We start from the raw sequence: 17,456 nt of genomic DNA on the forward strand, positions 1-17,456 counted from the left end.
GTGGTTAAATTCCCAGGATTTGTGGTTGAATTCCCAGAGTTTGTGGTTAAATCCATAAAATTTGTGGTCCAATCACCATAGGATTTGTGGTTAAATTCCCAGTTTGTGGTTCAATTCCCAGAATTTGTGGTTCAATCACCATAGGATTTGTGGTTAAATTCCAAGGATTTGTGATTGAATTCCCAGGATTTGTGGTTGAATTCCCAGAGTTTGTGGTTCAATTCCCAGGATTTGTGGTTCAATCACCATAGGATTTGTGGTTAAATTCCCAGAATTTGTGGTTCAATCACCATAGGATTTGTAGTTAAATTCCCAGGATTTGTGGTTGAATTCCCAGAGTTTGTGGTTAAATTCCCAGAATTTGTGGTTAAATCACCATGGGAATTGTGGTTAAATTCCCAGGATTTGTGGTTAAATTCCCAGAATTTGTGGTTCAATCATCATAGGATTTGTGGTTAAATTCCCAGGATTTGTGGTTAAATTCCCAGGATTTGTGGTTAAATCCCTAGAATTTGTGGTTCAATCACCATGGGATTTGTGGTTAAATTCCCAGAATTTGTGGTTCAATCATCATAGGATTTGTGGTTAAATTCCCAGGATTTGTGGTTAAATTCCCAGGATTTGTGGTTAAATCCCTAGAATTTGTGGTTCAATCACCATGGGATTTGTGGTTAAATTCCCAGAATTTTTGGTTCAATCACCATAGGATTTGTGGTTGAATTCCCAGAGTTTGTGGTTGAATTCCCAGAGTTTGTGGTTAAATTCCCAGAGTTTGTGGTTAAATTCCCAGAGTTTGTGGTTAAATTCCCAGAGTTTGTGGTTAAATTCCCAGAGTTTGTGGTTAAATTCCCAGAATTTGTGGTTAAATTCCCAGAATTTGTGGTTAAATTCCCAGAATTTGTGGTTAAATTCCCAGAATTTGTGGTTAAAATCCTAGAATTTGTGGTTAAAATCCCAGAATTTGTGGTTAAAATCCCAGAATTTGTGGTTAAATTCATAAGGTATTCATGGTTAAATTCTCAATGTGGTTAAATCCCCCATAATCCCCCAGGATTCAGTGTTAAATCCTCAAGGATTCTGGGTAAAATCTCCCCAAGGATTCAGACTTGAAAGACCCCAAGGGTTCGGGATTAAATCCCACACAGGATTTTTTGTTAAATTTCCCCATAGGATTTGTGGTTAAATGTCCGAACAGGGTTTGTGGTTAAATCCTCCAAGGATTTTGGGTTAAATCCTCCCAGGATTCGTGGGTAGATGACCTCTGCATTCGGATTTAATTCCCAAAAGCAATCTGATTTAAATCCCCAAGATTGGGGGTTAAATCACCCACAGGATTATGGGATAAATCCGCCAGGATATTGGGGTAAATTCTTCAAGATATTGTGGTAAATCCCTCCTAATTTTAAGGTAGACCTCTACAGGATTCGTTGAAAAATCCCCCCGTATTTGTTGGTAAATCCCCCCGAATTTTGGGGTCAATCCACCCAGGATTTTGTGGTAAACCCCCACAGTATTCGTGGAATAAGCTCCCAGGATATTTGGATAAATCCCCCAGGATTTTAGGGGAAACACCGACAGGATTCCGGAATAAATCCCCCAGGATTTTAGGGGAAACACCCACAGGATTCAGGAATAAATCCCCCAGGATTTTAGGGGAAACCCCCACAGGATTCAGGAATAAATCCCCCAGGATTTTAGGGGAAACCCCCACAGGATTCAGGAATAAATCCCCCAGGATTTTAGGGAAAACCCCCACAGGATTCAGGAATAAATCCCCCAGGATTTTAGGGAAAACACCCACAGGATTCAGGAATAAATCCCCCAGGATTTTAGGGGAAACACCCACAGGATTTTAGGGGAAACACCCACAGGATTTTAGGGAAAACCCTCACAGGATTCAGGAATAAATCCCCCAGGATTTTAGGGAAAACCCCCACAGGCCCCCAGGATTTTAGGGAAAACCCTCACAGGATTCCGGAATAAATCCCCCAGGATTTTAGGGAAAACCCTCACAGGATTCCGGAACAAATCCCCCAGGATTTTAGGGAAAACCCTCACAGGATTCCGGAATAAATCCCCCAGGATTTTAGGGAAAACCCCCACAGGATTCAGGAATAAATCCCCCAGGATTTTAGGGAAAACACCCACAGGATTCAGGAATAAATCCCCCAGGATTTTAGGGGAAACACCCACAGGATTTTAGGGAAAACCCTCACAGGATTCAGGAATAAATCCCCCAGGATTTTAGGGAAAACCCCCACAGGATTCCGGAATAAATCCCCCAGGATTTTAGGGAAAACCCTCACAGGATTCCGGAATAAATCCCCCAGGATTTTAGGGAAAACCCTCACAGGATTCCGGAATAAATCCCCCAGGATTTTAGGGAAAACCCTCACAGGATTCCGGAATAAATCCCCCAGGATTTTAGGGAAAACCCTCACAGGATTCCGGAATAAATCCCCCAGGATTTTAGGGAAACCCCCACAGGATTCCGGAATAAATCCCCCAAGATTTTAGGGAAAACCCCCACAGGATTCAGGAATAAATCCCCCAGGATTTTCGGGGAAACACCCACAGGATTCCGGAATAAATCCCCCAGGATTTTAGGGGAAACACCCACAGGATTCAGGAATAAATCCCCCAGGATTTTAGGGGAAAACACCCACAGGATTCCGGAATAAATCCCCCAGGATTTTAGGGGAAACACCCACAGGATTCAGGAATAAATCCCCCAGGATTTTAGGGGAAAACACCCACAGGATTCCGGAATAAATCCCCCAGGATTTTAGGGAAAACCCCCACAGGATTCAGGAATAAATCCCCCAGGATTTTCGGGGAAACCGACAGGATTCCGGAATAAATCACCCAGGATTTTCGGGGAAACCGACAGGATTCCGGAATAAATCACCCAGGATTTTAGGGGAAACACCCACAGGATTCAGGAATAAATCCCCCAGGATTTTAGGGGAAAACCCCCACAGGATTCCGGAATAAATCCCCCAGGATTTTAGGGGAAACACCCACAGGATTCAGGAATAAATCCCCCAGGATTTTAGGGGAAAACACCCACAGGATTCCGGAATAAATCCCCCAGGATTTTAGGGGAAACACCCACAGGATTCAGGAATAAATCCTCCAGGATTTTAGGGGAAAACCCCCACAGGATTCAGGAATAAATCCCCCAGGATTTTAGGGGAAAACCCCCAGAGGATTCAGGAATAAATCCCTCAGGATTTTAGGGAAAACACCCACAGGATTCAGGAATAAATCCTCCAGGATTTTAGGGAAAACCCCCACAGGATTCAGGAATAAATCCCCAAGGATTTTAGGGGAAACACCCACAGGATTCCGGAATAAATCCCCCAGAATTTTGGGGGTAAATCTCCCTAGGATTCGGTCGTGATGTTTGTATGTTACCTGGGTAGGGAGTATGTTGACTTAACTAATTTTACAAGATCATTTGTCAAAGGAAACAGTAAACTTGAGGTCAACAATGTTCTCGTATTCGTTCAAAATCTGTTGGTTAAAATCTGTTAGTTAAAATTGAGTTCAAAGGTTAGCGACTAACAAACTCGACTTGAGTAATTGCGAGTAACTACATCCAATTGAAACTACCAATATTCATTTAAAAAATCATATTTTTTCTTTATAATTAAAGTTAATAAAACTTCAGTTTTACATTCATTTAAATATATTGAAGATATATCAATTACCAGTCTTTACATTTTAGTGGTTTATTTTTTTATTTCTTGTCTTGATTAGATTATTTTCATATTTGACGGCAAGTGACTTTTCTGAAGTGTCAATAAAGGTGACATTAATTAGTGTTTTATATTTCATTATTATTAGGAGATTGACTGCGACTGTTTTAGGAAATAATAAGGAAGAATAAATGTTAGTTTTAGACTCTCTCTCTCTCTCTCTCTCTCTCTCTCTCTCTCTCTCTCTCTCTCTCTCTCTCTCTCTCTCTCTCTCTCTCCTGAATTCGAAATAGTCTGGCCAAATAGCCAAAATTCCATCCTATTGAAGAGAGAGAGAGAGGAGACTGAGGAGAGAGAGAGAGAAGAGAGAGAGAGAGAGAGAGAGAGAGAGAGAGAGAGAGAGTACAGTTTTGTTTTTTACGGAATCTTCAACATTTTCATTCGTAATTATCTAATATACTTAAACTATCTAATTATTTTCCCAGCATAATGCAAATATTAAATTTAGTATATTTTTCAAATATCGTAGCAATTAGAGTTGTAATAACTTATTAACTGTTATGGAAAACTTCATTAGTTAAAAATAATTTGTTGCTTAATTGTAAAGAACCTTAATTCATTTCCTCACTGGGCTATTTTCTCTGTTGGAGCCCTTAGATTTGTAGCATCACGTTTTTTTAACCTAGCTCTACGTAGCTTAGCTAGAATTAATTATATATATATATATATATATATATATATATACTATATATATATACTATATATATATATTATAATATATATATATATAGCTTCAGGGATTTGGGTTTTGTCTACAGTGCTCCTCACGCGGTTCACTGCAAGCAGTATTTATAACCTCAGCGTATAATTAACGAAATAGCATAATTGGGCTCTCTCAAAAAAAGAAAAAGAAAAAAAACTAAATATTTCTTGTTATTACTTTGATAAACATACACTATTAATTAAAAATAGCCAATGAACATTGCTAATGAAGAAATCTATGATAATTAGCATTTATTAAAAATGGTGAAACTAATATATTTTGAAAAAGCTTACAAACAGTTTGGACTGAACAGATATTCGTCTGACATTTGAGCAAAAAGAACTTATTTGGTTGCTAAGGATGCTGAAAATTCTCCCGGTGGCATAAAAGGATATGTACCCCTTTTGCACCAAACTGCAAAGAGTGGTTGCAAGTTTTGATGTGCAGTCAGAATTTCATTGCTCCCAGACCCCCCCAGTGTTATGGTTTTTGACCAAATTCGTTTATACAAGTACTTACAAGGCAATGTCTCTCTCTCTCTCTCTCTCTCTCTCTCTCTCTCTCTCTCTCTCTCTCTCTCTCTCTCTCTCTCTCTCTCTCTCTCTACGCCTTCAAGAGACTTGATTTACCTACAATTAGAATAATTTATAGTCAGGAAAGAGATGGAGACTAGATTGTGTAACAGCCTTAAACATTTAGCGAACAGGCATTTAAAACGAGAGAGAGAGAGAGAGAGAGAGAGAGAGAGAGAGAGAGAGAGAGAGATGCACTGGATTTCGTCTTTTCACCAAGTGTACTTGGACACCTCGAAGCATTTAACAAGGATGGCGAAGATCAATTTAATGACTCTATTTTAGAAATCACTAGAACTATTTGGCTTTATCTTTGTCTGCTATTAAAGCAATAGGATTTTAAGGACTTTATAAAGTATAATGGTTCCTTATCCCTCCCCCTATCCGGGTGGGTTCCTGGATCCTATCACTGCCTCCAGTAGACCCCTGTGCAATGTTTGGTGCTCACTCCGCAAAATAAGTTTGCGGCCACTCTATCTAATTATAGATAGCTGCAAAGCTTCTAAGCTTATATTTATTATCAGAATTAAGCTTAATTTACCTGTACATAACTAAATTAAGAATATTCTTAATATTATTTTTTCCCTTAATTCTACCTTGAAATTAGTTGGGATGTCCTCTGTTTTGGCTTTACCCTGTTGCGGTCAATTTGGACTTTAATTCTTTCCTACGCATTGCCCTACTAAAGATTGCAACCAGATTCCTTCTCGGATTTTGCAACGTTCCTACGCTTATGTCTTGTTTCATTGACTGATTTAATTCTGGGCATGAAAATGAATATTTTGTAGTATCCTCTTCATCTTTGCCTTTATTATAAGGACTGACTTATCCAGATTATTTCTCTAACGTAGGCTCAGCATTAGAAAATTGTAATTTTGCTGGCTAGCACTCCCAGGTAAAAAATAGTGTTGACTTCTTGAGTGAATTTTCTTCATCACTCTTGTTGCTATTAGATAAAAGCCTTGTTCAAAATTCAAATTATTTCGACCGAGACAAGCGTTTGTCATGAATGCAATTCTTTCTTGTGTTAACCATATCCCATAGGATTGCTGAACCAGGCTGTTGCGTAACTACGCTGATCAAACTTTCTCGTTCTTGTTACTCGGTCTCGTCTTCCTTGATATTATTGACCTTGCTGTAGTTGGAGAATCGAATGTTTTGTCGTGAATACAATCAATGTTCCTCGTTTGACTTAAATGAGGTCATTATTTGTACCCTGTTGTCAAGGCGAATCCCAGGAGAGAGAGAGAGAGAGAGAGAGAGAGAGAGAGAGAGACAGAGACAGAGACAGAGACAGAGACAGAGACAGAGACAGAGACAGAGACAGAGACAGAGACAGAGGTTCAAAACCATACCTTCTAGGGGGGAAGGGCATAAGTGATCTTCATTGTTACTTGAAGTCGTTTCCCCCAACACACACAGCAAAAGCTATTTTTCATAACATAACGTTGTTAGTTGCACTTAATAGTTTGCATTAAAAAACTGTAAATGCCTGGCAACATTTATTCCAGGATTTTTATCGTTTTAAAAACGGATATATTGATGCAAAGGACTGCTATTACTGTCATCATCCCGTAAAATCTAATAAGAAATTAAGGTAATATTTACGGTCGCCTTTACTGTACTGAAATGCGGCTGAAAACGGTATATTTTTACGGAGAATTTGCAATTAAAATTACGGATTTGTATTAACAGTGTATGCTTATAATTCAAGTATTAAAAAATTCGGTTCTTGGCCCTTTTAATATATTTATTTTTCTTTCAGACATTAATTGATCCACCAACCCGAACGCTCAATGAACTTAGTAGCAGCAGCAGCAGCAGCAGACGTCAGGTAGAGAAACTTCAACATATTGACAGTAGTAAGTATTACGAAAACTAAAGTTTTTTAATATAATAATTTGTATTTAGATGGTATCCTGTGCTGGTAAACTAATTCTTAACCTTCAAAAGACTTGTGGTATACTTAAGGATATCCAATGCCTGGATTTAGACGATTTAATGTTCATGTAATTGCATTATTTAATTCAATATTTTTCTGTGGGGAAATTTTTGTTGGAAAAATATAAGTCTCTTTGTTGCATGTGGATGTGGGAATGGAGGTATTTTTTATGTATATATATTTTGTGTTAGCTAATTATCTAATTGAATTTCGTGTTACGGTTTTTTTATTACCTCCGCCAACGAAATTGGAAGGAGGTTATGTTCAACCCCTCTGTTTGTGGTTGTTTGTTTTTATGTGTGTGTGAACACCTTCCTGGCCACAATTTTAATCGTAGAGTAATGAAACTTGCAGGGATTAACTCTTATGTAAATAGCCGGATATGATTAAATTTTGGAAGGTTAAGGTCAAAGGTCAAGGTGACGGTCAAGCAAAATGTCCAATTCACGTAATAAACCATAAGTTTGGACATCGTTGTCACAGAGACTTCAAACTTGGTTCATATTTGAGTGTATGAAAATTCACGCCAATTAATACGTGTTTAGGTTAAAGGTCAAAGGTCAAGGTCGAGTTAAAGGTCATTAAGTAAGCTGTTGCAGGGAAAGTCTGTGCTCTACTGAGTACCCCTCTAGTTAGTGAATATGTACACACACACACACACACACCTGGATTAGTTTTGTCAAATTTCAAACCAAGATGGATGATTTGCAATAGGGATGAAAATTTTTATTTATTTATTGTGGGGTAATTGTATTTTATATGATTGTACGTAGGTTTAATGTACTTGAAAATATGATTTTCAAATGTGGTATAGTTTTCGCAAGGTATGGAACCTAACTGACTCTTCTCACTCTTTAATCCCGGGTATTGGAGACTTGTAAGACTGTAGACTGTCCTTGGAATTTGATAAATCTTTAGAATTTTCATATTTTTTTATGGGTTCTAGATATAACTTATGAATCTGCTATAGTGAATTCCACAAAAGAGCTTGGAGTTTTAAATTGCTTTTTTCATACTTTATCGTAATTGAATTTCTGAAAAGCTAGGTAAGGTGTGAGAGAGAGAGAGAGAGAGAGAGAGAGAGAGAGAGAGAGAGAGAGTGAGAGTGAGAGTGAGTTTGATTTTATGCATTTTTAAGTTTTTTCCCTTCCGTTTGACAGTTTGTGTAATGAAGGACAGTCTTTAATTGAACAGGGGTTATGAATTATTTTATTGATTATGGTAAATGAAATTACTTTGGCTTTATCTGTTTAAAAGAGAAAAAATAACCTTCATGCATGTGTATGCCATTCACTGACAGAAGGTGAAATTCTCTCTCTCTCTCTCTCTCTCTCTCTCTCTCTCTCTCTCTCTCTCTCTTTATGAAAACTTGAATTATAAACTAATCGTTATGATTACACTGCAGCCTCCTGCATTTAACACCAGACGAAGAATCGAATTCATGTTATTAACCATTTGTGTTTGGTAAACAATGATCTTGGATGGAAGTAGCAGTTGTGTGCTTAGTACCCTCTGACAGATGCCTGTTCCTTGGGGACTTTTAGGTATACTGCTCAATATTTACAAAGCAGGGTAAATCTTTTATTTTATCAAATTTATTTTTGTTACTTTTCATTTTATTCCTGCCAAGTATGCTTTATTCTTTTATATGCATATATTTTTTCTTTAAACAATCTTATTTGTCTATATTTTTAACATTTGATGAAACTTATGGAAGCTATGAATATGTAGGCGTAGTATGGGGGAAAGGGCTGTCGGAAGGCGGTTGGGGAAATTTGCCACCCATATGATTTCCATTGTGGACCCATGAATCTTCTATAGTACAAGGTATTATGGTATATTTGTAATGCCATGGTGTTTGTGAAGTATTTCAAATAGGTTGTCCTCTTGACAAGTTTGGGCAAATGCTGGAATATGCCAATTTTTGCCGTCATTATATAAAATTCTCTTTTGTTCAATATCTCTAGAAACTGGCAAGATAACTTGTCATATGGAATGTCTATAACCATGTTTTTTATGGTCAGAGATTAGTATGACACAAAAACAGTTGTAAAATGTGTAGTTTTACTTGCGCAGACCTTTTGAGAAAAATATTCAAATCTTATAGAAGTAAATGAAATTCGAACATATTGCAAATGGTTCTTTCAAGTTAAAAGGTAATGCTTATGTTCATACTCTATACTGTCTAGATAAAAACCTTCACCTAGGAGTTGCAAGTGACACTGGGAATCTGATACATCATCATCTCGAATCTTGTACATATCTGTGCTACAACTTACTAATATGATATGTAAAAATGTGTAATACTGGACACGTTGACACACATCCGGATCTATCTCTTGAAAGAAAAAATGCATCCCAGCCAATGTGACTATCATTCTAATTCAGGACGTTGATAAAGCATGCAAACAAGACAAAAGTTAACATTTCATGTGAACCTAGCACAAAATAATTAAGGTAGTCAGTGTGTGACTCATCCTCAGAATGGTCACTGTCCTTTTCCTTTGCTTGATCACTTGCTGTGAATGGGTTACGACATCCGTCTGTGCCTCCACACATACAGTAAAAAGTGCAGGATAACTGGGTCCTTTGACAAGAGCAGGTTGTAGAGCTGCAGGCCTTGCCCTCTGCTTTACAACCACAACTAAGGACATCAATTAGGCCTGGAGGAGCTGGAGGATTAGCAGCTAATGTGGGTGTTGGGACTCCATCCTTCACCTGCCATCCGAACTGCTGATGTCCGCTGTTGGAGGGCCTGGCTGATCAGCTGCTTTCCATGATATCATTTGGAGATGTGTCCGCTGTACATGGAGCAGAAGGTTGGCGTCTGTAGGAGGCGGGGCCATGATACGCATTGGTTTCCCTTTCTTCTTTGTATACATCCTGTAGCGAACTGCATTCATTGAGGTCTCTGATGGTTGGCCATATAATGCTGTAAAGAACTGTTGGCCTGTTTGCAAAAGGGCACTTTCTGAGGCATCTATCTCAGACAATCCAGGGAAGTTTCCTACCTGCGAGACATTGAGAGCACTGACTTTTCCTTTGTTAAATGGAAAGGACACTGTGTCACAACCAGTTAGCGCATGCATTCCTAACAGCTGTAAACACTTAGGACCAAGTTTCTCACTGGTTGCATTGATGTCTACAATGTCTCCATTCCAGCGTTCCATCTGAGCTTTACATGTATGGTGCAGTTGACTTTTCCAAACCCAGTAAACCAGCAGTACTAAGACATCCGTATCATCACTGAGGATTCTGACTACTCTGTTACACTCAGCTGCCTTCAAGAAGTATGTTATCATTGTGACATCAGCTTCATCATGTAAAAAACAACCGTCTTCTTGACTTTCTACCGTTATTTTATCTCCCATGTTGAAAGAGGATAGTACTCTAGACAGCTGTCTTTTGTTGTGTTTGTTCTTCATAATGGCGTCTCTATTTGGGAGTAGACGGCTGATAGTCAGGTTGTAGTTGGTGCTACCTTCACCACCACGTCGCCTTCTCTCATGTTCTTTGGCTGATAGATCATGATACTTGTCAAAGACTAGAATCTTAACACTATCAGGAGGGTAGAGTGAAACATGGGGCTTAATACTCTCAACAAGGATAGATGCATTAGCACTATGAGGACATGCAATGTGATAAAGCAGCTGCTGTGCATCTACAGTAATGGTGTTAGAGCCATTGGGTTTTACTGTAGTACACCAACAGCTTTGTTGCCCTTACGCAAACAGCTATACGCATCAATGAATGAGGAAGGGACAGCACACAACTCATACTGAAAGATGCTTTCTAACTGCTGCTGACGCTGTTGACCAACCATAAGCAGTCTGAGAAATATGGCCTCCATGTCAAAGACAGTCTTGTTACCAACTTTGATTCCATGCTTTAGCTGTTCCATTGTCTTGATGGGGCTGGAAAGTTTTGCGTGGAATCCAGATGGCAGTGCCTTACGAAATGCTGTTGCCATCTTTTGTCCAAGCAAATATGCATATTCATCATTGACTTCCTTTGGAGCAACCTGGCCATTTACGATGTCATACTGGACAGCACTCTCAGCTTTCAGTGGGTGGGAGTGCTTTGCCAGCTCTGCAGCAATTCTCCCACGATCATCTGCATCAAGTTTATGCCTTTTCCCCCTTCCTCTTTGTGTTTTGCCTGTGCTGTTGTATTGCAGATTTGGCCCAAGTACAAATTTTCCATGGCATGAGAGAGGTAAGCAGAGATGGGGAATGAATCAATCCATCCCGTAGCTAACTCTGGTGACAATGTCATACTTTTCATACCACCCTTTCCTGTTTTATTGTAGTTAGCACAGACTAGCTAAAGGTGCTGCTAATAAAGATATAGAATTATATCACCTTTTATTTCAAGTTCTAGCATTTTGTTTCTGTCAATCACATGTTAACCTTATTTATTGGTACTGTCATAGATTGGTAGTGTCTCCGCAGCAATTGAGAACTACCCATCCCTTTGGAGCAATATCACTCATTTGCTTGGTAACCTCTGGTCATATACTGTTCCTACAGAAAGCTAATCATCAATAGAGCTGCCTTGAGGATTATTACTATATTTCAGTTAAAAATAATCGAAGCAAGCATGTTACTGCCTTCTCTGAAATGATGCCACGGGTCTATTCCATATCATTTACAATACAAATGAGCCCCACACCTAAATTTTGGCAACCCATTTTACATTAGTGCAAAATATATACCTACCACAACATACTTAATGGATTTATGATATTCATTGACTACATAGGTATGGACACCAAATTCTTCATGTTATCATGCATAGAACCAAAGATGTAACAGAAAATATATTTTTCAATAATGGCAGCTATAATTTTCATTTAACACAAATTGCCCAAGGTCGTCATGAGGACAACCAACTTAAAAACCCTTAAATATCCCTAAGGATTGTAAATCCATCAAGAAACCTTTTATTATAGAACATTCATAGGTCACCCATTTTGGCAAATGGACTATAAGACCGGCTCTCTCTCTCTCTCTCTCTCTCTCTCTCTCTCTCTCTCTCTCTCTCTCTCTCTCTGTATATACAAGTCACACTGTCAAAGGCAAGATATTGCACAGAAAGAACGGATGAAACAAGACTTATTAAACACATTAGGCTTAGTCCTGTTGGTGCTTTCTTTGTTAGTCCATTTACTCTGCAGTCGTCGTTTAGCCCGAGGAAGAGTTACAACGAGAAAGGATAGCAAATAAAGCAAATTGTAAATGGTTTCAAACGAAAACATTCTAAAATATTTATTCTAATGTTGTTACTGTTCTTAAAATGTTCATTTTTTTCTTTGTTTCCTTTCCTCACTGGGCTATTTTCCCTTTTAGGGCCCTTGGGGTTATAGCATCCTGCTCAGGATACTTTTCACACTAGGGTTGTAGCTTAGGAAATAAAAATAATGATAATAATACTGCATAGAATAAAGGTTTCAATTTTGTGTTCTTCATGTAATTTACATAACTGTATTTGTAATCAGTTTTTTCTGTTCTTTTATACGTAGCTGCATTAATGACCTTATTTTCCCATTCATCAAATGCTCATCTACCAATCAGGTATTTATGTATTTTATTTTAATCATAGAGTCTCAGAACTTATCTTAAATGGTAGGTTATTTCCTTAGAGAATGGAAGTATAAATGTTGTTTTCATGCATCTTCTCCTAATTTTTCTGCCCCCATTATATAACAAACCAACAACAAATGATCTCTCTCTCTCTCTCTCTCTCTCTCTCTCTCTCTCTCTCTCTCTCTCTCTCTCTCTCAATCAAAAGCGAATTTCATAGGGAAAAAATCTAAAATTTTAGATATTTCATAAATTTTTTATCGCCAATTTTACTTTCTGTATGGTACAAAAGATCTTTTCGATGTGTATATATATATGTATATATATACACACATATATATGCATATATATATATACATACATACATATATATATATATATATATATATATATATATATATATATATATATATATATATATGAGAGAGAGAGAGAGAGAGAGAGAGAGAGAGAGAGAGAGAGAGAGAGAGAGAGAGAGAGAGAGAGAGAGAGATAATTCAGAAGTATTTTGAGGGAAGAGGAGAGAAAGACAGTAATCTATTGTTGGAAACAAAGGGCTTAAAACTCAGGAAGCCTGAGAAGGTCAGTTTCATATCAAGTGCAAAGATTCAACGTTCCAATGATGGAGTAAATATGGACATTTAAAAGAAATAATAATGGTAGTGAATCGTTGATTATTGTCTCTGCATTCAGTCTCGCTATGAAGACGGACTTTTATGTCTGACGGGAAATATTGAAGACAGGTTTAGACAGGGCAAAATTTTTTGATGGAATGATAGTACAGCGGCATAGCAGACCAATTGTTCAAATTGGTCTAAAAGCACCAAAATTGGCACACATGTAGATTAATATATTCTAAACATTTTTGGATATGGAGGCATTCAAGATTAGGCCTTAGGAAGATATGGCGGCCATTGTTCAAAATGGCCGCCATTTAACATTAGCGTCATTACATAGACTTCATTATGTGTCGTTAGTTTGGTGCTAGATGGGCCAAAATTCCCTTTTTTTACATCAGAATTAACATCAATAAATGTTTAACAGATATTTAGATGAATCTTCTCAAAAATGGCCCCCAAACTGGCCGCCATTTTGTGGAAAAAGTGGACATTTGATGAAGATTTCAATACTCAATGACATAATACCTCTAATAACCAGTACCTGATTTCAGGAACACACTTTAATTGCTCAAGTTGCTTTTTTATTTCAAATTGCTGGCAAAATTGCTAGTCAAAATAATACACAGAGTACGGGAAGTTTACAGTATGGTCAGATTGTAGTTATATAGTCGACCAAAAGCCCAGTCTCTAGGCACAGTACTTGTGTAATCCTGCAGTACATACATGTAATACAATAACGTAGATTTTGCCACACTATGTTAATTATGATTCCGAACTTTTCAAATCTGGTCACCAGAATTATGAATGTCTACAGATCATAATGTTGGTTAGCAAGTTTTCTGTCCCAATCTACTGGCATTCGCCTTCACAGAAACATAGACCAGTGCATTGCAGTGAAGCGTTCTTGCACTTGCAGCGGTTTTTGCAGCCTTTCTTGCATCCGCAAGACACCAGCTCATAGCAGGCCTTGGATGCCTCAGGGAGTGTGGTCCAGAGTGGTGTGTAGACCCCATCATCACTCCGATGCCAGCCCCAGTCTGTTGGTGGAGGGAGCACGGGCGTTGGTACCAATGCCTGGCCCCAGACATGACCACCCTGAAGGGCAGATCTCTTCACATGCTGCTCCAGAGCAGCGTAGGTTGGCGGGATGTTCTGAACAGAGTTCGTCTTTGCAAAGAGCTGCTTTCTCGCCTTGTTGACGTCCTTGCATTTGCTTGTGCGGTCATACAGGAGTATGACAAACCTCTCGATGACATGCATTGTATCCTCTTGGATGCTTGTGGGTGCATTTGCCAGACTCAGCAGGGCATCAGTGAGTTCTGGCAGCGTGTTCCATGTTGCCCAGGCAGATTTCTTCCCATGTCCGACGAAGGCTGACACAGTATCACACCCTGTGATGGCATGAAACATTGGAAGAGCACATGCCTTCTCTGGACCAAGGGAGGAAGCTATTTCATGGGCTGCAATGTAGCGGTAGTTCTTGCCTGTCCCAAAGGCTACCCAGAGTTCGTCTCCAGCTGGTAGTTTCTGGACTACCATCACTGCTAGGACCACGACGTCACTGTCTACTGTTCGAACCTGTATCTGGTGGTGACCATGTTGTGCAGCATGTGCTACATGTAGCATCATGCGGGTGTCTGCCTCTTCTTGGTTGCATGGTGCGAGTGAGTTGACATCCTCTTGCTGTGGAACACAGATCACCTGCTCCCCATCAGTGACGACCAGTTCCTTGCCTTCTTCTTGAAAGGACTCTGCAAGCATGGTGGAGAGGTAGCTGAAGAGCTCCACTTTGTTGCTATCAACTCGCAGGAAACTTTGCCAATTTCCTGGTATGACTGCTGAGTCGACAACACGCCGACGTACTCCCTTTCCACGCTGTTCTCTGGTTGATGCCTTCAGGGAATCTGCTCTGTAGCTGTCCCACACAAGGTCAAGACGTGATACATGTTGGAAACGTTGTACAACGTATGGGATGAACACTTGCTGTGCATATTCCTCGAACGTGTTGGCAGTACCCGGCTTCAACATCTGTACGATTACTGCTCCATCGAGGACAACAGCAGTGACAGTAGGAACTTCAAACTGAGGCTCAGCATGGCCTTCAAGGCACACAGCAAGTCACTCTTTTTCCCTAGGTACAGTCTCCCTCCGTCAGATAAAGCTGGAGGGCATTGCTGATTTTCATGCCTGAAGAACTCTTCTAGATTCCCATCACGGGTCTGGCAGCCGATATATAATCGTGCGAAGAGCGCAACATCATTCTTCAGAGATTTGACCTGTTCTTTTCCTTTGGGTATATTGGGTCCTCTCTTGGTCGCAAACAGTGGTAGCTTGTTCCGGTGGATTGCCACCTCAATGGACTTGGTTCTGTCCACGATGCATTCCTTTGAGAATGCTTCAAACTGGTCTTGGCCAATCTGCTTGGCGTTACGGACTGTTTCTATGACTGCAGGATCTGCGATCTCCTTTGTGTCGAGCACCAGCAAGTCCTGACTGTCCTCCTCGAAAGGGTTGCCCAGCTCTTCAATGACGGCCACGAGTGAGCGCACATCTCTGGCAAAAGTGTTCTGCACACTTGGTGTCTCTTCGTGGTGACGTGTCTCCTCTTGATCGTGTGGATGCAGATTGAAGTCGTCAAATTCCACAATCACTCTAGCAATCTCGGCCTTTGCTGTGGGATCTCAGGCCTGGTATCTGGGCTAACAGGCGCTCTTTCAGCCTTGTGCTATTAACTTTCTGGCACAAAACAACCCCGAGCTGTTCCATTCTTGTTGTGTATAGCTTTACAAGTTCTGCGAGTCTGAAGACTGGGGTGGTGCCCTCTTCTAGGTGGGTTTCCTCGATATACAGGACCAGTTCAGCCAGTACGATTCTTGACATTACACCTTCATGGTCAGTTTTCTGCTCGGCTTCTACAGTGGTCTTTGCACGATAGTAAAGAGCCAACAAACACTTGGAATGGTACTTGGCCTCCAGAGCCACCATATCACCCATGCTGAGCCTGGCTATGAGTTCATTGTCCCCAACTTGCGCTGCACACTTCCGTACGCGTGTGTCCACCTGGAAGGTTGTTACTTCATGTAGGGTCTCTGTGCCAGACTTTCCACAGAAAAAGCAGGTGCCGCCGCTGGTAGTGGCTTCTGAAGAGTGTGTTCTGGCGCGCTTGGCCTGGACATTGTCAGTACTATCAAATGCTGAGCTGCTTGCGATGCGTCTCTTCTCTGCTCTTCGTAGCATTGTGTTATTGTATTTGAGCATACATGTTTTATGCCACTTGGCCTGGTGGGCAACCATTGTCGCCTCAACACCTTGTCCTTCATCTAGTCTCTGTAACTGAACAGTTCTTGGCAGTTCTCCGAGTTCATCAAATTTGACCAAGTTTGCAGCCATTGTCGTGTATCCACTCCCAGGGTCTCGGCGTTTAGACAGTACTGGGCAGACAAGTGACTCTGTTGTCTCCTCTTGACATACAAGACACAGCTTCCAGTTTGTCTCAGGAGGTGTTGTGGGAGTACGTTGCTCAAAAGTATCGACCAGTTGGAACTTCTTTGCCATGGCTGCAGTCTGGAACAACGCGTCTCTGATGTCAGGTGGTGCTGCTGCTGCCTCACCTGCAAAGACACAAAACACCACCATGTTACCACAAGTTACTACTACAAGCACCATGACTATCAACACTATACTATTACTGCAGCCGCCGTCACTGCCACCAACGCTGCCGCTGCAAAGTAAATTTTATTTTCTTGTGAAATGGTAGCCAAATTATTTGGTAAGCACAGAAGTATGTGTAATTGTACAATACTTATCACCTCTAGCACACTTATCACCTTTAGCATCCACAAAAAGACAAATTATGGTACATATTCAATGACGCTAACGGTAAATAGCGGCCATTTTGAAAAATGGCCGCCAAATGTGCTACGGGGAGAATCTTGAATGCCTCCATATCCAAAATTGTTCAGAATGTATTAATCCACATGTGTGCCAATTTTGGTGCTTTTAGAACAATTTGAACAATTGGTTTCATATTTCTTACTATGCCGCTGGGCTATGAGAGGCACATGATATAAATGATAATATATTTATAAACAAAGTGACATAAAAGATGATAGATTTTGGGAAACAAAAATCATCATGAGCATGCAATTTATGTATTAAAAACAACTATATTAAAACTACATTAATGATCAAAAACGTTTTGAATTATGAGCAACTTCTGTTGAGAACTATATCCTTGATTAGGATTAAGATGTTTGAGACTATGTTGTTTAACCTT

Source organism: Palaemon carinicauda, unplaced genomic scaffold (genome assembly GCF_036898095.1).
Source record: "Palaemon carinicauda isolate YSFRI2023 unplaced genomic scaffold, ASM3689809v2 scaffold363, whole genome shotgun sequence".
NCBI classification, from domain to species: domain Eukaryota; kingdom Metazoa; phylum Arthropoda; class Malacostraca; order Decapoda; family Palaemonidae; genus Palaemon; species Palaemon carinicauda.